General features: G+C 43.4%; 1 long non-coding RNA gene across 1 annotated transcript in view; it reads left to right on the forward strand.

Annotated features, from left to right (window-relative positions):
- The window catches only part of LOC108541210 (uncharacterized), a 40,646-nt gene extending 16,391 nt beyond the window's left edge, over positions 1–24,255 (forward strand). Inside the window, exons 2-4 of the long non-coding RNA XR_001888902.1 lie at positions 730–810; positions 16,662–16,778; positions 23,430–24,255. This is a non-coding gene — a long non-coding RNA (uncharacterized LOC108541210). The remainder of the gene's footprint in view (positions 1–729; positions 811–16,661; positions 16,779–23,429) is intronic.
- Positions 24,256–25,472: the final 1,217 nt, after the last annotated feature.

Raw genomic sequence — 25,472 nt, forward strand, 5'->3', positions numbered from 1 at the left:
AAAAAAAAAAAAAAAAAAAAAAGACAAAGATGGCATTCAATAGACAGTTATTTAAATGTTTAAGAGTCATTATTTCAGTGTATTGGGGCAGTGGTTCATCACCCAGGGAGCTTTTTAAAAGCTTCATATTTATACACCATTTTCACTCGCTCTGTGAAAAGTCAGCTGTCATGTTATAGGGACACTTGAACTGCCCTGGAGGCCCCAACAGCAAGGAAGTGAAGCCTTCTGCCAATACACTCCATTGGATTTTACTCATATCCATACTCCATTTCATACTATTAGAGTTAGGATTTCTAGAGATAGGACCCAGGTACCAGTATTTTTAATAGCTTCCCCATCCCCAGTTATTCTTATATCAACATTGGTCATGTGTGGCCATAGTCAACAATTGCTGTAATCATCGTCACATAATTAAGACCTGAGAGTAGTGAGATTGTTAGGTCAACCTGCTTATACATTATCCTTAAGTCTGCATTTCATCCTATTTGTAGTCCAAGTAACAAAGTCCTTTGGATAAATTGAGGGGCAGTGATATAAAAAGATGTCCACAAGTTCTTTGCTATTTCTCCATTAAAAAAAGTGGGGCCTAACTCTACCTCTTCAGTGTGGGCTGGACTTAGGGACAGAATGTGGCAGAAGTCACAGGATGTGACTTCTAAGATTAGGTCATAGAAAGCATTGTACAGAAAGCATTCCTCCTTGCTCTTTCCTGAATCTCTCACTCAGCCACCATGTTGCAGCCGCCTCTCAACTGACCTATGGAGAAGCCCACACAGCAAGGAACTGATGCCTCCTGCCAACAGCCATGTGAGTGAGCCATCCTGAAAGTGGATCCCTCAATCCCAGTCAGACTCTCAGATGACCACATCCTCAGCCAACATCTTGATTTCAATCTCATCAAAGACCCTGAAACAGAACCACCCAGCTAAGATGCTGCTGAATTCCTGACCCAAAGAAACTGAAGTAATAAAGGTTCAATATTTTAAGCTAAGTTTGGGGATACTTTGTTACATAAAAATAGACAACAAATACAGGCAGTCAGTGTTCAAAAACAGACACCAAAAAATTAGGATTGTCCACCAGTCTGTAAAGAGGCCTAACATTATGCCTAACGTGTGACAGGCATTCAATAACTGTTGTGAATAAACAAATGATTGATTGATAAATGATTATCTTCCACTTTTGAACAATGGAAGTTTCCATTCTCTAGCACTCCACAAAGTAGTAGAAGTTTATGTCTATCTCGCAATAATCACCAAGAATTTTGTCCGTATAAAGCCTAAAATTTGAAGGAATTAAGCCTCTAATCAACAGAAATGTGTCTCTATTACTAGAAACAACATATATCACGTTCTGTTTTGGCTCACTAGAAAATACCTTCTTGCTATTTTTGCCTGTTTGGGAAATCTTCACTGCTCTGAATATTGTTTTCTTAGCCTTTTATTCTGTAAATTGATATGACTTTGCTTGCCTCCAAAAATTCTGAATCCAGCATCAAACAATCCAACTGCCTTAAATAACTAATTAATTATCACATTCTGTTGCTAATGCAACATTCCTCATTTCACCCATTGTAATTAGCTTCTGTCTTCCCATTAAGTCTTTGGGGGATATAATGATTCTCATTCACTGTTCCAAGTACCTTCTTACTTACCCATTTCTTAGACTGAGCTGATTGTTTTCTTCTTTCTCATTTGGGAAGCAGGTGAGCTCTCCACAGCTGTGGGTCCCGAGTTTTATAAGAATCACCTGGTGAACTTGAGAAAAATGTAGCTACCCGGGGTGTTGCTTCCAGAGACCCTACTATTATGGAACTAGGGAACGTTCCCCAAATCATATTTTGTAACAGACTCTAAGTTGTTGAAGAAACCATTGCATCTAAAAATCCCTGTGCTTTTGTTAAAAAATAAAACATGATGCTCCCCATTAAAATATTCTTGTGCTTTTGTAATTTTAAAAGGGATACACATATGGTCCGAAGAATGTAAACAAACAAACAAACGTTTTCCAAGTTATACCTTAAACAATGCAAAGGCCATTGACAACTGGCATGGGTGAGAAGTGGTTCCTCTTTTCTTCTCAGCTTGTTGCCAGTGTCTCAACAGGGATGAGTCCTCTAGGATTGGTGCAAGGGCTTTCTTCACAGTTACTATAGAACTAAACTCTTCACTTTTGACTCTTTTTTTTTTTTTTCCAAGATGGAGTCTTACTCTGTGGCCCAGGCTGGAGTGCAATGGTGGGATCTCGGTTCACTGCAACCTCTGTCTGCCAGGTTCAAGAGATTCTCCTGCCTCAGCCTCCTGAGTAGCTGGGATTACAGGTGCTCACCACAACGCCCAGCTAGTTTTTGTATTTTTAGTAGAGACAGGGTTTCATCATGTTGGCCGGGCTTGTCTCGAACTCCTGACCTCAAGTGATCTGCTGGCCTTGGCATCCCAAAATACAGGGCTTACAGGCATGAGCCACCATGCCTGGACTGACTTTTTTGTTCAAAACCATTTGCCTCTCCCTCTACCACCTTCATGATCCTGCCACTAGCCAAAATGTTTTTGGCTAATGTTAATGTGGTTTGCATGGGTAGAGTTTTTCTTCTCCTTACCCCTTCTCCTCGACCTGGATATTCCAAAGACAGTTGAACAAATGGGGCCAGGGCACATTTGGTAATGTAATCAAAGTGGGGGCAAAATGATAGATATTCTTGTAACATAATAATGCCAAGCACATGAGCCAAGAGGAGCTATTAACATAATGATGCACATGAGCCAAGAGGAGAAGCATCACGGCAGGATAAATGGTTTAATTGTTCGGGGGGTAGATGCTCTACCCACATGGTCCGAAATCACCATCTTCTTTCAACCCAGTGACACCTTCCCTGGCCTTGTTTTCAGCACAACCAGATGTGGCTGAGCAACCAACAGCTCATGTTTAAACACTGACCAGAAGAGCCAGGATCATGAAGGCGGTATACAGGGAGAGGCAATGATTTTGAACAAAAAAGAATCAGGCTGGAAATGGTGGCTCATGCCTGTAATCTCTGTATTTTGGGAGGCCAAGGTGGGCAGATCACTTGAGGTCAGGAGTTCGAGATCAGCCTGGCCAACATGATGAAATCCTGTCTCTACTAAAAATACAAAAACTAGCTGAGCGTGGTGGTGCACACCTGTAATCCCAGCTACTCAGGAGGCTGAGGCAGGAGAATCTCTTGAACCCGGGAGGCAGTGGTTGCAGTGAACCAAGATTGCATCACTGCACTCAAGCCTGGGCAACAAGAGTGAGACTCCATCTAGGCAAAAAAAAAGAGTCAAAAGTGAAGAGTTTAGTTGTATAGTAACCGTAAAGAAGGCCCTTGCACCAGTCTTAGAGGACTCGTTTCTTTTGAAACTCATTTCTCAGCAACAAGCTGAGAAGAAAAGAGGAACCACTTCTCATCCATGCCAGTTGTCAATGGCCTTTGCATTGTTTAAGATACAACTTGGAAAAGGTATGGTTTTTTTTTGTTTTTGTTTTTTTTTTACATTCTTTGGACCATATGTGTGTCACTTTTGCTACTATTGAGGTCGTTTAACAATAAACCGGGGCATCACTCCCTTCCACTCTTAAGAGGTTAGTTATGAGGTTTTACTAACACCCTACAGTACTAGCAGTGATAAATTATCTACCATTATTAAAGGCAAGTAACACTTTCCATGAACTCAAACATGAAGAAGGATTGCAGATATTCATAACTTACTATTTTCAAGCTGGAAGCTGTTTCCAGGGGCAACCATTTGTTCCTAAACAGGCAGAGAAACATCAGACCAGCTACAAATCCCAAAGATCCATCAGCCCACGCACATAGGTTTCCAGCCTGATCACACCTGGAGAAGTTACACCCATGGAAAAACAAATTAAGCCAATGGCATATTCTTCTAAATCCACATTTGTCCTGGGCAAGTAAGAAACAGACTGTTTTCAAAGAGGCTATGGGCGTTTTAGGCAGGGTAACATAGCTTTCCCTCATTGCATCGGCAGGTAGGGTGCCCTCTCACAGCCCACGTGTGTTTTATTTGCCACCTACTGCTGGCAGGAAATTGACTACTCTAATGTGACTGGCACATGGACATGTAGCCTCCCCTCCAGGAGGTAGATCGAGTTGACTTTTAAGAAATATGCTTGCTGTCTCTGACTGCGTTTGTTTGTTGGCAGACTCACAGAATGCCAAGGCTCCCAGGGAGTTGCAGTCTGGATGGCTGGCCAGCAGGTTCTGCCGAGAGGCCTGCCTGCCTGAGCCAAGAGGAGCACATTTCCTCCCGCAAGGGGCAGCTTTCTTACCTTCTCACCTTCTCTGCCCTCCTTCCGGAATCACCCATGGGGCTGCCTCATTTGAGAGTTCAGAGTCTTGCTGGGTTTTTTACCTCTCATATGGAGTTGAGGGTTTGGGAAATTGAAGATTTTCCTTTTCTTCAAAAATCAACAGTAAATGATATCCTTGGTTCCAGAGATTTCCAAACTTCTTTTTGAGTAGGAGGACTATAATAGAACTTTCTAAGATGATGGAAATGTTCCACATTTTGATTGGGGTGATATTTATATGGGAATATACTTTGGTCACAGTCCCTTGAATATAAATTTAATATGTATATATTTGACTATATGTAAAGTATACTTTGATAAAACTGTCTTTTAAAAACGTGGAACTTAAGCCCAATAAATAACATAGATCTTTTAAAAATAAATCATTTGGGTTCCAATTCTGGGTAAGGTAGAGAAAGCGTAATCCACTTTGTCTCTCCTATAGACGACAACTAAAAACTCTGGAAAGAATGCATATGATCAGGCGTGGTGGTTTACACCTGTAATCCCAGCACTTTGGGAGGCCAAGGCAGGTGGAACATGAGGTCAAGAGATTGAGACCATCCTGGCCAACATGGTGAAACCCCATCTCTACTAAAAATACAAAAATTAGCTGGGTGTGGTGGCGTGCGCCTGTAGTCCCAGCTACTTAGGAGGCTGGGGCAGGAGAATTGCTTGAACCCAGGAGGCGAAAGTTGCAGTGAGCCGAGATCATGCCACTACACTCCAGCCTGGGAGTAGAGTAAGACTGTGTCTCAAAAAAAAAAAAAAGAAAAAGAAAAAAGAATGTTACAGCACCTGAGGACTCTGAAAAGGAAATTGTAGCTGGCTGATGGGGAACAAAAGAAAATAGAACTTAAAGTAAGACAATCCAGCAATGAGTTGTCTAGGCTTTTTTTTCTTCTGCCAGTATCCCCAGCCTGAACCTGAAAGCATGCCAAAGCCCAGAATTTGGCACTGGGTGCAGACTGTTAAGAATTCCAAGAGAACCCTCTCTAGTCTAAGAAATGAGAGGGGTACCCCTAAGGGTCAGGGGTGGGAAGTAATTTCCCTGCTTACGTTTTCTGCACTCTCTCCTGCCCAGCTCACAAGCCACCTTACAACAGCAGTGGCAATGGTGATGCTAGCAGCAGCTGGGGAAGTGCCTAAAACTTTGAAGACGAAGACTCTTCTCTCTGACCAGAGGAACTATGGCTTCAAGAGCATGGAAAGGATTTGCACTGTTCTTTTACTATTTCTGTCCTCCTGCCTCTTTGTCTTGGGACAAAGTCATGGGAAGTTCAGAGAAGAGGGAAAAATAAAGCTCTGGATGGATTTCTAGTCAGAAGAGAAAGAAGGTGCGAAGGACCTATAGGGGAGCCAGAAAGCATTAGGGAAATTGCAGAGAGGAGACAGCAAAAAAAGTGATTTCTTGAAGTCGTATGTGGATTCCTAAAATCATTTCCAAGCTGTGCATGCATAAATCTGTCCCTAAACAACATACCAAAGACTTTGAAAACTGATAGATGAGGCAGCCCATCCCCTAGGTGTCAGACAGGCCAAGGGGTATTATATACAAAGAACAGATCTCAGTAGTGCTAAGAACCCACTGAAAACTGAAGGACGTTAGAACTGAAGTCCATATGAAGTAGGTCAGAACTTGCAGCCTGAATCCACCTGGGTTAACTACTTGTATTTTTTGTTTTTTGTTTTTGGTGTTTTTTTTTTAGATGGAGTCTAGCTCTGTTGCCCAAGCTGGAGCGCAGTGGCATGATCTTGGCTCACTGCAACCTCCGCCTCCCAGGTTCAAGCGATTCTTCTGCCTCAGCCTCCCAAGTAGCTGTGACTACAGGTGCCCGCCAACACACCCAGCTAATTTTTCTATTTTTAGTAGAGACATGGTTTAGCCATGTTGGCCAGGCTGTTCTCAAACTCCAGACCTCATGATCTACCTTCCTCAGCCTCCCAAAGTGCTGGAATTACAGCCATGAGCCACCATACCCAGCCGTACCTTTTGTTTTAATCAATGCTTTGTCAGGAATTAAACAAGACCCAGAGTCTTATAACACAGTATTCAAAATGTCCAGAATAGAATTCAAAATTACTTGACACATGAAAAGCCAAGAAAATTTCAATAGCTTGCAAGTGAAGAGACAATTGACAGATGCTAACCCTCGATGACACAGATGTCAAATGTCAAAATTATCAAATACTTTAAAGCAACTATTTATGATCCAGGAAGTAAGCAGGGACATACTTAAACAGAAAGAAAGTCTCAGTAGGAAAATAAATGATCTAAACAAAGAAACAAATGGAAATTTAAGAATTGAAAAATCTACCACCCAAAACAAAAAATTCACTGGAAGTACTCAATAGTAGAACGAATGTAACAAAGAAAAAGTCAGTGAACTTGAAGAAAGATCAATAGAAATGGTCCAACCCGAACAAAAGGGAGAAAAACTCTTGATTAAAAGAATGAACAGACTCAGAGTCGATCAAACAACCCCAAAAAGTCTAATGTTTATTTCATCAGATTCTCAGAAGGAGAGGAGAAAGTGTGGTACAGAAATATATTTGAAGAAATAATGACTGAAAACTTCACAATTTGGCAAGTTTTTATAGTTAAGAAGTTCAGCTCCTCCAAACACGGATCCCTAAACCTGTAGAAATCCATGCCCATAAATGTAATAATGAAACTGCTGAAAACTAAAGACAAAGATAATACCTTGAAAGCAGCCAGAGAAAAACCAATCATTATTTACAGAGAAAGCACAATCTGAATGCCTGTGGAGTTCTCATCAGAAAACATAAGTAGCACAATATTCTTCAAATGCTATAAAAATAATTTTTTTAACCTCAAAACAGAATTCTATGTCAAGTGAAAATGTCCTTCAGGAATGAAAATTATTTTTAAAAGACATTCTCAGATGAAGAAAAACTAAGACAATTCATTACTAGTAGACCTTCTGTAAACAAAATGCTAATCCCAGATGGAAAACTGGAGAAAGACAAACAGAAATGGTAAACATTTGGGTAAATATAATAGACTGTTTTTTCTGCTCAAGTTCTTTAAAATATGTTTGATGTTTGACAGTTGAGACCAAAGTTTGAATATTTTTTTCTGATAGGGTTTTATGTAGACATAATACATGCAACAACTACAATAGAAAGGTGAAAGATAAATTATGATACACCCATATGTTGGAATACTATTTAGTTGTGAAAAGGAATAAACTATCGAATCTCAAATGGATTATGCTACCTGAAGGAAGGCAGTTTCAAGAGGCTATATCTGCTTGATTTCATTCATATGACATTCTGAAATAGGCAAACTATGATGATGAAGAAGAGATGAGTGGTTGTCAGGAGTTAGGAAAAGGAGGAGGGCTTGGCTGCTGCAGGCCAGTAAGAGGGCATATTCTGCAATAACAGAACAGTTCTGTGCCCTGATTATGGTAATGGTTACATTAATCTACCTAGACATGTGCTAATCCTTACACCAACAAAAAAAATTAGTTTATAAATTCAAAAAATAATTTTATTTTTCTTTTTTTCTTTTTTATATTATTATTATACTTTAAGTTCTAGGGCACATGTGCATAACGTGCAGGTTTGTTACATATGTATGCTTGTGCCATGTTGGTGTGCTGCACCCATCAACTCGTCAGCACCCATCAATTCGTCATTTATATCAGGTATAACTCCCAATGCAATCCCTCCCCCGCCCTTCCCATGATAGGCCCCGGTGTGTGATGTTCCCCTTCCCAAGTCCAAGTGATGTCATTGTTCAGTTCCCACCTATGAGTGAGAACATGCGGTGTTTGGTTTTCTCTTCTTGTGATAGTTTGCTAAGAATGATGGTTTCCAGCTGCATCCATGTCCCTACAAAGGACGCAAACTCATCCTTTTTTATGGCTGCATAGTATTCCATGGTGTATATGTGCCACATTTTCTTAATCCAGTCTGTCACAGATGGACATTTGGGTTGATTCCAAGTCTTTGCTATTGTGAATAGTGCCGCAATAAACATACGTGTGCATGTGTCTTTGTAGTAGAATAATTTATAATCCTTTGGGTATATACCCAGTAGTGGGATGGCTGGGTCATATGGTACATCTAGTTCTAGATCCTTGAGGAATTGCCATACTGTTTTCCATAATGGTTGAACTAGTTTACAATCCCACCAACAGTGTAAAAGTGTTCCTATTTCTCCACATCCTCTCCAACACCTGTTGTTTCCTGACTTTTTAATGATTGCCATTCTAACTGGTGTGAGATGGTATCTCATTGTGGTTTTGATTTGCATTTCTCTGATGGCGAGTGATGATGAGCATTTTTTCATGTGTCTGTTGGCTGTATGAATGTCTTCTTTTGAGAAATGTCTGTTCATATCCTTTGCCCACTTTTTGATGGGGTTGTTTGTTTTTTTCTTGTATATTTGTTTGAGTTCTTTGTAGATTCTGGATATTAGCCCTTTGTCAGATGAGTAGATTGCAAAAATTTTCTCCCATTCTGTAGGTTGCCTGTTCACTCTGATGGTAGTTTCTTTTGCTGTGCAGAAGCTCTTTAGTTTAATTAGATCCCATTTGTCAATTTTGGCTTTTGCTGCCGTTGCTTTTGGTGTTTTAGACATGAAGTCCTTGCCCATGCCTATGTCCTGAATGGTATTACCTAGGTTTTCTTCTAGGGTTTTTATGGTATTAGGTCTAACATTTAAGTCTCTAATCCATCTTGAATTAATTTTCGTATAAGGAGTAAGGAAAGGATCCAGTTTCAGCTTTCTACTTATGGCTAGCCAATTTTCCCAGCACCATTTATTAAATAGGGAATCCTTTCCCCATTTCTTGTTTCTCTCAGGTTTGTCAAAGATCAATCATTTAGTCCTTATTCTGACCTTTTTTTTTTTTTGAGACAAGGTCTCACCCCATTTCCCAGGCTGGAGTGCAGTGGCGCAATCTTGGCTCACTGCAACCTCTGCCTTCCAGGTTCAAGTGATTCTCATGTGTCAGCCTCCCAAGTAGCTGGAATTATAGGCACGCACCACCATGCATGGCTAATTTTTGTATTTTTAGTAGAGATAGGGTTTTGCCATGTTGGCCAGGCTGGTCTGGAACTCCTGGCTTCGGGTGATCTGCCTGCCTCGGCCTCCCAAAGTGCTGGGATTACAGACATGAGCCACTGTGCCCAGCCCACTTAGTCCTCATTCAAATAAGCATAATAAAAAAAAAATCGTGAGACAACAAGAAACATTTGATCAATGGCTGGAATAGTTGATGGTATTAGAAAACCATTGCTAATTTTGGGGTGTAATCATGGTATTGTGGTTATATTATCTAAAATGATTCTTAGTATCTTTCAGATCTTACAGAAATGCTTTTACTAATGAAATTCTATCTTGGGTTGGCTTCAACATATTCTCAAGGAAGGGGGCAATACAAGTAGGTGTGCTGATGAAACAAGACTGGCCAAGAGTTGATCATTGTTGGAGCTGGAACATGAATATGTGAGCTTTATCATACTTTCTTGAAATGTTTATGTTAAAAAGTTTCCATCATTAAAGGCCCTTTAAAGAAATGAAAAGGGTTGCTTCAAGTTAAGATGAAACTGGAGGTCACAGGTATATTTATTTGCTTCCATCTCTCCAACAGTACCCATTTGGACTAATTTCAATTAAATTCTAGCACTCCATGACATGGGTCCCCAGACACCAGGCCATGGGCCGGTATCAGTACGTGACCTCTTAGGAACTGGGCCACCCAGCAGGGGGTGAGCGGCAGGTGAGCAGGCCAAGCTTCATCTGTATTTACAACCACTCACCATATTTCACATCACCACCTGAGCTCTGCCTCCTGTCACATCAGCAGCAGCATTAGATTCTCATAGGGGTGCGAACCCTACTGTGAACTGCGCATGCGAGGGATCTAGGCTGTGCTCTCCTTATGAGAATCCAGTGCCTGATGATCTGTCACTGTCTCCCATCACCTCCAGATGGGACCATCTAGTTGTGGGAAAACAGGCTCAGGGCTCCCACTGATTCTACATGATGGTGGGTTGTATGATTATTTCATTATATATTACAATAAAGTGCACAATAAATGTAATGTGCTCGAATCATCCCGAAACCTTCCCCACTTCCTGGTTCATGGAAAAATTGTCTTCCATGAAACAGGTCCGTGGTACCAAAAAGGTTGGTACAACATAGGTTGTACTCTATGAAGTACAAATTCATTTAAATAGTTCAGGAAAGGTCATCAGAACCTACCTTGCTCAAAACACAAAACCTGGCTGGGCGCAGTGGCTCATGCCTCTAATCCCAGCGTTTTGGGAGGCCGAGACGGGTGGATCATGAGGTTAGGACTTCAAGACCAGCCTGGCCAACATGATGAAACCCCGTCTCTACTAAAAATATAAGAAATTAGCCGGATGTGGTGACGGATGCCTGTAATCCCAGCTACTCGGGAGGCTGAGGCAGGAGAATCACTTGAACCCGGGAGGTGGAAGTTGCAGTGAGCCTAGATCACACCACTGCACTGCAGCCTGGGCAACAAGAGCGAAACTCCATCTCAAAAAAAAAACCCTTGATTCGGATGGCAAGATTGGTCCTGTTTGCCCATCCTCCCTCAGTGTCAACCAGCTAATTTTTGCAGACACCCTCACATTGAAAACTTTGTACTTGACCCTTCACTGGATGCAAGGAGCATTTATCAAAACACACGCGTACCCTGTAATCATCATGAAAGTCAGAGTTTGTTTTATGTCATCGGGAAAAGATGTTTTCTCTTTTGTTGTGCCTGCCATGGGGGAGGAGGGGAGTCTGTTATTTTCATCCCTGCTCTATTCTTCCTCATGACATATAAATGAGTAATGTGACCTCGTAGGATCGCAGGTCAAATCATGGTCACAGTGAAGGTGCAGGATCTGCTGAAGGGCAGCCAGTGCATTTTCCTGAGCCAAACTAGCCATTTGAATAACGGTGGAACTAGCCGGGTTGGGTATCCCTACTGGTCCTGTGAGAATCCATGCAAGAAATGAGTCCTGTTTGCCTGCTCCCTGCTCTGCTGCAACTAAGCCTCGTTGCATCAAAGTGTCTCAAAATTCCACATCAGAGGTAATCACTGGCTATCTCTGGGGTCTCTTGACTTTCCTTGGTGCCCATTATAAGTTTCTCTTTTATTAGCATCAGGCACAGCAGCCTGTTGTGGCTGCTAACACCAACATCCGCAAGGGAGCTCAGAAGTTCTTCCTTGGTACTGCCCCATAATTCTCACTCTAGTGCTTACTGTAGCTTTCTTCTTCAATTAGCAATGTAAATGTGATTGCCTGGGCTTGATAATGAGCTTTTCATGGTAACAGGAAAAGCCACCAGCCCCCTAGAGGGCAAAGCCTTCTGGCTGCTGGAGTCCAGCTAGTGGGGGGCTTCTGTTTATTAGAACAATTTTTCAGGGTGATTGATAGGGGTTCCCAAAGAGGACTATCATTCAAAGAAGGCAATTAAAGGGGTAAACTACAGCAAGGGCTTTCTGTGGCTGGCAGTTCTGTTTACTCACAAGAGGAGCTTAATGTGGTAGTGAATTGGAAGTTGTCTTTGCCTTCTCTTATACCCTTAACCTTTCTTCTAGCGGTAGAAGGACAAGGGATAACCTCATCCTCTAACCTCTCAGAGGGAAATGCTCAGATACACACCAAGTTCTAAGTTGGCGAATTGATTTAAGATACACACCAGCCTGCATCTTTTAGAGAACATGTTTCTGGCCAGACGTGGTGGCTCACGCCTGTAATCCCAGCACTTTGGGAGGCCGAGGCGGGTGGATCCTGAGGTCAGGAAATCGAGACCATCCTGGTTCACATGGTGAAACCCCATCTCTACTAAAAATACAAAAAATAAGCCGGGCATGGTGGCAGGCACCTGCAATCCCAGCTACTCAGGAGGCTGAGGCAGGAGAATGGTGTGAACCTAGGAGGTGGAGCTTACAGTGGGTGGAGATTGTGCCACTGCACTCCAGCCTGGGTGACAGAGTGAGATTCCTTGTCAAAAAAAAAGAAAATGTTTCTAATGAACCAAGTAAAGCAGAACCAGAATTGTTTATTGGTCTTTTGTTTACTCGTTTTCTTTTAGTTTTAGTTTGGTTCTCTTTTTTTTTTTTTAGAGACGGAGTCTCGCTCTGTCGCCCAGGCTGGAGTGCAGTGGCTGGATTTCAGCTCACTGCAAGCTCCGCCTCCCGGGTTTACGCCATTCTCCTACCTCAAGCCTCCCGAGTAGCTGGGACTACAGGCGCCCGCCGCCTCGCCCGGCTAGTTTTTTGTATTTTTTAGTAGAGACGGGGTTTCACCGTGTTAGCCAGGATGGTCTCGATCTCCTGACCTCGTGATCCGCCCGTCTCGGCCTCCCAAAGTGCTGGGATTACAGGCTTGAGCCACTGCGCCCGGCTAGTTTGGTTCTTGATATGGTTTGGATCTGTGTCCCTGCCAAAATCTCATGTTGAATTATAATTCCCAGTGTTGGACGTGGTGCCTGGTGGGAGGTGATTGGATCATGGGGGTGAATTTCCCCCTTGGTACTGTTCTCACAATAGTGAGTGAGTTCTCATGAGATTTGGTTGTTTAAAAGTGTGTAGCACCTCCCCCTGCTCCTCTCTTGCTCCTGCTCTGGCCGTGTAAGACGTGCCTGCTCCCCTTCACCCTCCTCCATGACTGGAAGCCTCCCGAGGCCTCCACAGATGCAGAAGCCACTATGCTTCCTGAGCAGCCTGCAGAATCGTGAGCCAATTAAACCTCTTTTCTTTATAAATTACCCAGTCTCAGGTATTTATTTACAGCAGTGGGAGAATGGACTAATATAGTTGTGTTTTATTGCTATCAGAACACTGCATCAGTCTCCCTTATCAAGAGCTATGTTAACTCACCACTGCTCTCCTGGATTAATTTGCCTACCTGACTTCTCCCGGCTACTTTTCCATCCTCTTTTTTTCTTTTTGATTTGTTTTATGCGACCACCAGAGCAGGCGCCAGAGAAGAGGCAAGTAGGCAAGGAAAAAAGAAACTTTATTAGCTAGCCAATGTGAAGGAGGAAAGGGCGAGTTTCACCGGTCTCCGGCAGTGGAGGCTGAGGAAGTTGCTCCGGCGTTCTCGGGCGAGGTTCCTAGGTCCGCATGTGAAGAGGGCCAAGGAAGTTCGCACTGCGTGTCTCCCGGGAGTGGCTTTTCTGTCTAAGGCTTGGTAGTGGGAGGGCAATAGGCGGGACACTGGCGTGTCGGGGGCGTTCCGTAGGCATGGCCAGGTAAGTTTCGGTTTCCTCAATCGGACGCCATGTTGCACCTGAGCAGTTGGTCTGTATTTTTCCCGGGCGGGGGCTGCATTTTCCCGTGCGCGGGTAAATTGGTGATGAAGAACCTGGAAATGCGCCATCTTAGCCATCTTTGTCCTCTCCCCCCATCCAGACAGTCCAACCTTTTATTGATTATAGTGATTGGGGGTGTCGTTGTCTGTCTAACTGCTTCTTGCTGTCAGAGGGCGTCGTCATGAGGGTCTGTGGTTGGTATCTGGACGTAGGGATGTAGGAGCATCTGGTTGAAGGTGACGCGGGTGATCTCTTGAACTTTGGCTTGGAGAAATTTGATTAAAATGGGGCAAAGGATAGGATAAGACAGAGGATTAATATAGGAATGAGGAAGGGGAGCATCTGTTGTATTACTGGTAATAACCATATAGGTGGACCAGGGGTTAAGGGAGTGTTGTAGTTTTTTAGATCTGTTTTAATTCTGTTTAGGGTTTGGATGTTGGTGTTAACTAGACCTGACTCATTTATGTAGTAGCAGCACTCCTCTCCTAGGAAGAGGCATGTTCCTCCTTTTTTGGCAGTAAGTAGATCTAATGCTCGCCTATTTTGTGCTGCTACTTGGGCCACTGAGGTAATTTGACGCTGTAGAGAGGCCAGACTTTCAGCTGAAGCCTCTATGGCCTCTTGAATTTGAGCGGTTAGAGATCGGGTAGACTGTACTGAGTGGGCAAGTGCCCCAGTTCCAAGCCCTGACGCTACTAAGGAGGAGGCCAGGGAGACTCCGATGACTAGGGGAAGGTGAGACAGCCCGTTTTGGAGGTTATTAAGGGGGGGAGTCAAATTGTAAGGTGAGTTCGGCCACTTCTGCTTTGCTATATAGGGTTAAGCTAGGTACTAGGGACACTGGGACACAGAGGGATTGGCGGATGGATGTAGGGTTAAGGACCTTGAAGAGGGTTTTATTACACCAGAAATAACCTCCAGCGGGGGCTGTCTGGGTCTTACTGGGCGATTGGATGTAATTACACCAGGAGGAGTTTGGGGCAGAGTAGCAGAAAGGAAGGATTGGATTTTCTGTGTTTTGGTATAGTGGGACTTGGAGTAAGAACGGTTTTGGGAGGTGCCTGTAGAGTCAGTTGTAGCCTTGAAAGCAGTAGGTAAGGGGAATGCCACTAAGGGGGCTCTTTCAAGGGCTGCACAGAGGAAACAGTGGGAGAGATCTGTTATGTTAGCTGCCTGGGTTAAGTTTAACCCTTGACGGACAAGCTTTAACCATGAGAAGGGGTCTTTATTGGAGGAGTGTAGTTGATCTTGTAGGGCCTGTTCTTGTGATTGTATGGCTAAGGTTAAATTTTTTAGGACCTGTATATTTTTAGGGAGGGATTTTTGTTGGACAAGCATCCTTTTTATTAAGAGGGTGGCAGTCGGATATGAACCCCAAACAGAATCAGCATAGAGCCCTCCTTTTACCCCACTTGCCCATCAGGGGTCCCACGGATCTTTGATGTTTAGTTGATATTGGTAGGAGCCCCACCTTTTTTGATAGGTAAAGAGGTATTGTGTCTTTTTTGTGAGCCCTTGGGTGTCGTCTTTGGTTGCATAGTGGATTTTACAATATTGATAGGGGCATCCTAGGTTTGTTTGTTGCCAGTAGGTTTTACAATTGTATTCTGTCTGGTCATATAGGAAGCAGAGAGACGGTATAGGCCATGCAGACTTCCAGTGTCTTTCCTGTCAGTAGGTTGGGCATGGCGTGGTAGGCAGGCAAGGATTTGGACACAGTTTTATTTAATGCCTGGTTGTGCCACACTTAAAGCATGGACGAGATGGAGTGGCCAGCTTGGCCTGGGGACACTGGTTTGCCTAGCGTCTTGGGCCTACGAGATGGGGTGGCCGGCTTGGCCAGGGGGCACTGGTTTGCCTAGTGCCTTGGGCCTACGAGATAGAGTGGCTGGCTTGGCTGGGGGTCACTGGTTTGCCTAGGGCCTTGGGTCTCCGGTGGACCTTTGGGGACTTTGCTCTCTGGTTTTGCATTAAGACTAGGCTGCAGAGCAGCAACTAAGGCTTGGATTTGGGAGCGAGTATGAGAGAGAGAGAGATGTTGAGGGGGCGGAGAGAGGTGGTGAGGGAGGCGGGGGAAGGGGCTGCAGGCGAAACTGAGGTGGAGGGTGGAGGCAGGGTAGGGATAGGGTCGAGAACTCAAATTTTAAATCCTTTGTATATAATTTATTTCAGACCACTTGCCTAAGCGCCCGCAGAAATTACTGAGGTCGATTAAAATGTTACGGTCTAGGGTGCCTTCAGGCGGCCATTGAGACTGGTTGTCTAATTTATATTGTTAGCCAATGTGAAGGAGGAAAGGGCGAGGTTCACCGGTCTCCAGTGGGGGAGGCCGAGGAAGTTGCTCTGGCGTTCTCGGGCGAGGTTCCTAGGTCTGCATGTGAAGAGGGCCAAGGAAGTTTGCACCGTGCGTCTCCCCGGAGTGGCTTTTCTGTCTAAGGCTTGGGAGTGGGAGGGCAATAGGCGGGACACGGGCGTGTCGCGGGCGTTCCGTAGGCAAGGCCAGGTAAGTTTCGGTTTCCTCGATCGGACGCCATGTTGCGCCTGAGAAGTTGGTCTGTATTTTTCCCAGGCGCGGGCTGCATTTTCCCGCGGGCGGGTAAATTGATGATGAAGAACCCGGAAATGCGCCATCTTAGCCGTCTTTGTCCTCTCCCCACGTCCAGACACTTTTTTTTGTTTTTTGAGATGGAGTCTCACTCTGTTGCCCAGGCTGGAGTGCAGTGGCGTGATCTTGGCTCACTGCAACCTCTGCCTCCTGGGTCCCAGCAATTCTCCTGTCTCAGCCTCCCGAGTAGCTGGGACTACAGGCGCCTGCCACCAGGCCTGGCTAATTTTTGTATTTTTAGTAGAGATGGGGTTTCACCATATTGGCCAGGCTGATCTCGAACTCCTGACCTTGTGATCTGCCCACCTTGGCCTCCCAAAGTGCTGGGATTACAGGTGTGAGCCACTGCACCCCGCCTTCCATCCTCTTTTCTTACTTCTTGTTTCATTTGCTCTCTTCCAGTCACCCTAGCCTTCGGTTTTGTCCCTGCTCCAGATCATCACATCTGCTGTTGTACCAAGCTAGAAGATGTCTCTCTTCCTTCACCAGGTTAACTCTTAGCCATTCGTCCCATCTCTGGTAATTTACCCCTTCCCCAAGAGAGGTGTCTCTGGCCATTTGGTCTCATTTAGCTTCTCTATATATCTTCTCATAGCTCCCAATATTTTCCCATCCTAGAATGAACCACAATGCTCATCACATAGTCATGTATATGATCTTACATTTTTCCAGGCCTCTCTCTCATTAGCTTATCAGCTCCTTCAGGGCAGAAGCCATATCTGTCACACACCCTGCTAGAGACTCAGTGCCCAGCACCTGGTAGTGATACCAGTGGGCTGGAGGAGGTCCCAAAGTGCCAGTGGGACCGGTGTCCAGGCTCTGGACACCTTAGTAAGAAGGAATTCAAGGACAAGTCAGAAAACAGTGAAAGTACAGAGATTTATTGCAAAGGGAAAAGTACACACTCAAGAGAAAGTAGTGTGGGGGTACTCAAGAGAGAGCCATGTCTAAGGGGGTTTGGAGATGTTATACCTTAATGGGTTTCTTCACCCAAGGCGTGAAATATTCAGGAAAATTCCAGGAAAAAGGTGGAGAGTTTTCAGAATTGTGGTGCCACCCATTTTACACAAAATAGGGTATTCTTGGAACTGTGCTAATGCTGATGGCTGTGTGATTTAGGATATTAATAAGCATATAATGAGGTCCTGGGTGAAACCTAGGTGGAATCCAGCACCGTGTGGGGTAAGTCAGTCATAGCCAGCTTGGTCCAACGTGGTTTTTCAGGGTCTTCTCGGCCCGTAGCCTCTAGTCATGTGAAACTGCTATCTGGAATTTTTACTCTCCTGTGGCTACCATGTCTCAGTATGTGTCATCATAATTGCTGAATGAATTTGATAAAATGAGGAGGGGAAAAGGCATACGAAGACTGAGATAACTTATTTAACTTATTCCTGTATGCTACTTCTTTCTTTTTCTGTTCTTTCTTTCTTTCCTTTTTTTTTTTTTTTTTTTTTTTTTTTTTTTGAGACAGTCTCACTCTGTCACCCAGGTTGGAGAGCAGTGGCGCAATCTCGGCTTACTGCAACCTCTGCCTCCCAGGTTCAAGCAATTCTCCCGCCTCAGCCTCCAAAGTAGCTGGACTACAGGCGTGCACCACCACACCCAGCTAATTTTTGTATTTTTAGTAGAGATGGGGTTTCACCATGTTGGCCAGGATGATCTCAATCTCTTGACCTTGTGATTCGCCCACCTTGGCCTCCCAAAGTGCTGGGATTACAGGCATGAGCCACCACGCCTGGCCAAGAACTTTCTCATACGTTATCTTCTTTGGGTTTATTTAGTCCTCTGAAATGGCTGGCCAGGAACTGTCCCCACCTGTCATATTATTGCTAAGGTGCCTGAGGCTCAGCAAGTTCCCTTGACCTGTTCAAGGTCATGCAGCTGATAAAAGGCAGTACCCAGACTTGAGCCCAGTATGTGTGAGGCATCCGCTACCACAGCACAAATTGGCTCTTTTCTCCTGGCCCGTTCTCCATTCTATCCCCAGAAGAAAATCTTCCATCACCATTCTTTATCACTTCTCCACCTGTTCCTTTTGAAAAGCGATTATTGCCACTAAAGGAGCTGTTAAAATTAGGAGGAGCTGCTTGATTTGCAGGTGCTGTAAATAAAGATGAGACTGTTCTGGTCCCAAAGGTGATTTAACTTTAATTGCAGCCAGAACAGATCAGTGAGTGAGAGGTGACTCAGACATGATGCTTGGGAGGAGGGGATGACAAACTAGAACACAGCTGATTTTTCCTTCTTGGCAAAGAAGGCTGATAAAAACTGGCTTGCTCTCGATGACATGAAATGATAGTGTTCTAAGGTACAAAGAGGCTTTCATACCAAAACACTTAAAGTGGCCGTCAAAGACAAATGGAGACATTTGCACAATCTGCCAACACACTTTAGCTTTCACTGACTCACCTGCCGACACTGCATTTCCAAGAATGCAGGAGGTGGAATCAGACATATCATTCACACAACACATTTTTATTGAGTGCCTGCTCTCTGCCAGACACTTCTAAAGCACTAGGGTTAGATCATAAAGCAAAGTGAAATCCCTGCCTTCATAGAATCGTACCCACTTCTTACAGTGTTACTGCACACAGCTATGCACGTTGCACACTGCAAAACTCTTAAGAGTGCTAATCCCATCACATCCATGTGAGTGGGTACCCTAGATGTGCTATGCCCAACTTACTCAACTGTACACAGCAACCTTGAGTCACCTCCACCACTCCTACCCTGGGCTAGAGGAATGATGGCTATACCCTCCCATGTGGTCTGCTTGATTTTACCCTGCCCCTCTACTGTCCGCCCTCAACACAAAAGACTTTGTTCTGTTAAAAACATAAGACAGATCCTATCATACCTCTGTTCATACCCTCCAGTGGCTCCCTGTTTGATTCAGAGAAAAAGCCAACTTCCCATGGCCGATCTACTTCATCTTCTGCCCCTCCCTTCCTTGTCCTCTCCTCTGGCCACCCTGGCCTCCTTCCTATGCCCCACACCTGCCAAGCACTCTCTTGCTGCCCTGGGGCCTATCCTGAGATTCCCTGGCCTGCAGTGCTCCTTTCCCAGACATCAGCATGTCTCCCTCGCTTCTTTCAAGTCTTTGCTCAAATGTCATTTGCTCAATGGGGCATGCCCTGACCACCTTATTCAAAACTGTACACGCACACACACACACACGTGTGCACAGACACACATACACACATACAGAGCCCCTGCCCGCCCCCCCATACCCATCTCTGTTTCTTCTTTCATAACACTCATCACTTTTTTGCATACCAAATGGTTTTATGATGATGTAATTCATTTACTGTTTGTCGCCTGCCCTTCAACCACCAGAATATAAGCTCCACAAAGGCAGGGATTTTGTTTGTCTGTTTCACGCCCTAATCTGTTCCCAGGGTCCAGAGAAGTGCCTGATATAGTATGCTGTCACCAAAGATGGGTTGAATGGATGAATTATAGCTGGAGAGATAGACCACAAACTGGCAAACACACTCAGGTACACGCACACACACATACATATATCTAGATGGTCCCCGACTTATGATGGTTTGGCTCATTTTTTGACTTCGTGATTGTGTGAAAGCAATATGCACTCAGTAGAAACAAAACTCTGACTACCCTTGCAACCCATTCTATTTTTTTGTTTGTTTGTTTGAGATGGAGTTTCCCTCTTTTGCCCAGGCTGGAGTGAAGTGGCATGATCTCAGCTCACTGCAACCTCCACCCCCCAGGTTCAAGCGATTCTCCTGCCTCAGCCTCCCAAGTACCTGGGATTATAGGCGCCTGCACCACGCCTGGCTAATTTTTGTATTTTTAATAGTGACAGGGTTTTGCCATGTTGGCCAGGCTGGTCTCAAATTCCTGACCAGGTGATCCACCTGCCTCAGCCTCCCAAAGTGCTAGAATTATAGGCATGAGCCACCGTGCCCATTCTATTTTTCACCTTTAGTACAGTATTCAGGAAATTACATATGATGGTCCAATACTTCACGATAAAATTGACTTTGTGTTAGATGATTTTGCCCATCTTTGGACTAATGTACGTGTTCTGAGCATGTTTAAGGTAGGCTGGGCTAAGCTCTGATGCTCAGTAGGTTAGGTGCATTAAATGCATTTCTGACTTATGATAGTTTCAACTTACAGTAGGTATATTGGGATGTAACTCATCATAAGTCAAGGAGCATTAGTATATTATTATATATTATACAGATTACATATACATATATTATTACATGTACTAGACGTGTGTTTATAGCTGAAGAGATCAACAAACAAGCACATATATATATGCACATGCATATATACATATGATAGGTATTATGTACATATATATTATATGTATATAATGTGTATTATTCATTCATAGCTGGGGAGACAGACAAAAACAGGCATACATAGATAGGCACACATAGATACACATGCACATATATGCATCACATAGATATGTACACGGTGGCTCATGCCTGTAATCCCAGTATGCACTGGGATAAATTTCAGCTCAATATCTATAAATTGTCTTTAAGAAGCTGAAGTTTTAAAATATATTTTATTGTAAAATATTACAGGTACACAGACAATTGTATAAGGCCACAGTTTAGCAAATATTTTAAAATATGCACATCACCACCACCAAGGTGAAGAAACAGAATATGGCCAACATTCCCTAATTACAATGCCTCTCTCTCCCTCTAGAAGTAACCAGTATCTTAACTTTTATGGTAATTATTTATTTTCTTATATTTATAGATTTTCATCCTTTGTATACATAACTAAGCAATATATTTCATTTTGCCTGTGTCTCCATTTTTTATTAACAGAATCATTTTACGTGTTCTCTTTTGTGTACAGTTTCTTTACTCAACATTATGTATATAAGAGTTCATTAATTTTCATTTCTGTATGAGATTTTATTTATTTATTTATTTATCTATTTTAGACAGAGTCTTGCTCCATTACGCAGGCTGGAGTGCAGGGGCGCAATCTCTGCTCACTGTAACCTCTGCCTCCTTGGTTCAAGCAAGTCTCCTTCCTCAGCCTCCCGAGTAACTGGGATTACAGGCGCCCACCATCGTGCACTGCTAATATTTTGTATTTTTTGTAGAGATGGGGTTTCACCACGTAAGACAGGCTGGTCTTGAACTCTGACCTCAGGTGATCCACCCACCTCGGCCTCCCAAAGTGTTGGGATTACAGGCGTGAGCCACTGTGCCTGGCCTCTGTATAAGGTGTTTTGTTTTGTTTTGTTTTGTTTTTTGAGATGGAGTCTCACTCTTTTGCCCAGGCTGGAGTGCAGTGGCATGATGTCGGCTCACTGTAACCTCTACCTCCCGGGTTCCAGCATTTCTCCTGCTTCAGACTCTCGAGGAGCTGGGATTACAGGCGTGCGCCACCATGCCCAGCTAATTTTTGTATTTTTAGTAGAGACAAGGTTTCACCATGTTGGCCAGGATGGTCTTAAACTCCTGACCTCAAGTGATCCACCCACCTCGGCCTCCCAAAGTGCTGGGATTACAGGCATAAGCCACCGTGCCTGGCCTGAGATTTTAATGTATAAATATTCCACATTGTAAAAAATACATCATTATGTTGATGGATATTTAATTTGGTTCACAGTCTGAGCTACTATAAACAATGCTGTTCCAAACTTTTGTGCGTAAGCATCCTGATGCATAAATGTGTGCAGCTCTCTGGGGTAAATATTTAAGACTCTAGTTGCTGGGTTATTGAACAAGTATATTACCAGCTCCGCTAAATCATGCCGAACACTCACAGCCGGCGTGTTTAAAAGTTCCTGTGGCTCCAAGTACTTGCACTTTGGATGGTGATCCCTCTTGGCCACCTTCTCACAAAAACCTGCAGATGATAAAAAGACCCATTAGCTTTCCCTGTCTTGAAGTCAAAAACCTGCTTTTCCTTAGCCCTGCAAGAAAGAGATGAATGCTGAGCAGTGGAAATTGCAATGATGAACAATTTAATGATGAACTTGCTCCAGGTTAAGCCTGGATAGCAATCATTTCCTCTAGGTTTCCACCGAGGACTCCACAAATGGAGAACATCTATCATAGGCAGAGGCATGTGGAATGACAGGGTGCTTGTGCCATAATGATTTTCCCTCCTGTTTATCACAAAGAAGATGATCAATCAAGGTGGGAACACTCCAGTGAGGCCCATTGAAGAGGGTTTGCCAACAAAGGGAGCAATCAGACAAACCGCTAACAGACCTGGCCAGGAGCTAGCGCCTCCTTTGTGTGGATCTGGTTATCTGTTCATATACTGTTGTAAAACCCTGAAAAGTAAAACCATCTCTTCCTCCTTGTCTCATTCGTTCATTCAACCTTTAGTCACTGAGCAGCCACGCAGCACTAAGGATTCAACACTGAGCAAGTCCACATGGCCCTAACTTTCTACTAAGACAGTAAATGAAGCTACAAGGCATCACTTGACTAGTGGTTATTCAGCATCTATCTTGTACTGGGTGCTCTAGATTCAGAGGTGAACAAGGCATCGTTCTTATCTTCCGTAAACTTACAGTCTAGTTTAACTTCCTTCATGCACAAGGCACAGGAACTGTGATCAATGCAGGTGCAAAGCATCAATCGGAGCTCAAACATAAACATCTAGATGAGATTCTGGACTCAGACATGCTGTTTCATTCACAAGGACTAACTCCCAACTCTCTCTAACAGGAGAGCAGAGGCCTGAGTGGAAGGGACACAGCACCCACAGGTTTCAATGGCAAATTTTGGAGGAGAATATTGGTAGGTTAGGGGATGTGAGAAGCACTCATGGTCTCAACAGCCAAGAAAAGTTGTCATGCTTGATTCTCAGGAAAGCAAAGGCAAATGAAGACACTCTACTACCTTGAACTTCTGCCCTAGATCACCAAAGCAACAGAAACCACTCATAAGGCTGTTCACACATATTACCTCATTTAATCCTCGCAACTCAAACAGGTAGGCACTAGAATCCCTGTTTTACAATTAAGATGACTGAGGCCACGAGAGGTTATTTTCCCAACACTGCACAACTAATAATTTGCAAAAATCACAATTTGAGCCCAACTCTACTCGACTCTAAAACAATCAGCACTATCTCTATCACCTTTTGGTAAATAAGATGTCTAATATGGAAGTTTACTCAATTATCCATTTACCCTTTTTCCTAAAGGTCAAAGCTGTCTCCACTGTTGTCTTGGCTGGCTGGCCCTAATCTAGTTCACCAAAGCTCCACCTTCAGCAACCCGAAGCCATTGTGTTCTTTGTGGGACCTGGACCCAAGGAAGAAGAATGTGTGTCCCTGCACATTCACATGCCTGCATTTGTGTGTGTTGGGAAGGTTAGGTTGAAGTTGAAGGTGTTACCCACAAGAAGGGAGTCAACTGAGGGAGGAACAGCGCCTCCTCTGACCACTCTTGGATACCTGTTGGACAGTTCAGGACAACACCTGGGGCTGCAACGAGCCTCAAGTTAGCCCCTATGTCCTGGATAATAGTATACAGGTCAATTGGTCCTCGCTCCTAATCAGATGCTTGTCACTTCATTTACCCAATCATTCTTTCCATGTATTTAATAACTCATTCATCCAATATTCATGATCATATTTATTAAGTTAATACTTCATACAAAGCACTGTGGCAGAGAAAAGGGTAACACTGTAAACATGAATCAAACCCAAACAAGTACACTCATTGAGATATAAATAATAAAAATGGAAGGGAGAATGATTTTTGGCCGCACCATCATGGTTAATATTATCAGTACTTATTCAGTGCTTAATATTTTCTTGCCAATAGATCAAGCTGTTTACTTCCTTCAGAAATCCTACGAAATAGATGACTGGTTTGGTCCCATTTAACAGATGCGCACACAGAAGTTCAAAGTGGTTAAAAATAGCCTGGCCAAGGGAGAGAAAATACACACAGTTATCTCCAGAATCACAACCTGGAAAGAAGAGGAGTCAGGAGGCTGAGGTCTAGGACTCTGGTATGGTTTGCCTGTGTCCTCACCCAAATCTCTTCTTGAATTGTAGCTCCCATAATACCCATATGTTGTGGGAAGGACCTGGTGGGAGATAACTGAATCATGGGGATGATTTCTCCATATTGTTCTTGTGGTAGTGAATAAGTCTCACGAGATCTGATGGTTTTAAAAGGGGAAACTCCTTCACTTGTCTATGATTCTCTTGTCTGTCGCCATGTAAGACATGCCTTTGTTTCTGCCATGATTGTGAGGCAGCCACGTGGAACTGTGAGTCTATTAAACCTCCCAGTCGCATGGAACTGTGAGTCCATTAAACTTCTTTTTCTTTACAAATTATCCAGTCTCGAGTATATCTTTATCAGCAGCGTGAAAATGGACTAATACAGACCGATTGTATCACAAGTTAAGGTTATGACTTGTTCATTGGCTCAGAGAGATGTCAGCATCAGATCTCAGTGTGTAAATGTTCATATACAAATGCCTTGGTTCCATCATTTGTAAACTGAGATTTAAAATCTCTGTTGAGCCTCTCCTATGAGGCCAAGTATTCCAAACTTCAGTCCTTAAAAAAACCACTTTCATTATTTTTGCCACATCTGGGTTCCTCCTGCACTATTATTTTCTTAACATTTTTTTTTCTTTCAGACAAGTCACTCTTTTAGATTTAAATAATTTATTAAAGTTTTTTCTTTCAGACAACTCACTTTTCTCTATTTAAATAATTTATTAAAGTATGAAATCATCGCCCTAAATACTACCAGTATTACTTGCCATCAACTCTACTAACAGTGAAAATTTTAAAACAACAAAGAGAAAACAACATTGAATTCTTTCTAGATACTGTTGCCTGCTAAAGACTAAGAGCTTGTGTTCTGTTCTCTCTTATTAAAAAAGGGAGATTTGCAAGTGTTGGAGAGGTGTTAAATACAGACTAACACCAAACCGAGACTACGTTTGATATAATTAGGATTAAAGAAAATTGGAATAGAAATACATTTTCACTATGTGATTCAGTATTTTATAATGCTGGGTGGATGTAACACTTAAAGTAAATGTCAAGTACCACCATATTGCATATCTTGGAAAACACTGCCTCAAATTATCCAATTGGTGAATAAGACGGGAATATGTAGCTAATAATATTATTAATCACAGCTACCATATATTGAAGTATTCACTATAACAGTTCTACGTACGTAGTCTCCAGTCTTTGGAAACACTGAGAAAGGTG

This window comes from Rhinopithecus bieti, unplaced genomic scaffold (genome assembly GCF_001698545.2).
Source record: "Rhinopithecus bieti isolate Rb0 unplaced genomic scaffold, ASM169854v2 scaffold_19459, whole genome shotgun sequence".
Lineage (NCBI taxonomy): Eukaryota > Metazoa > Chordata > Mammalia > Primates > Cercopithecidae > Rhinopithecus > Rhinopithecus bieti.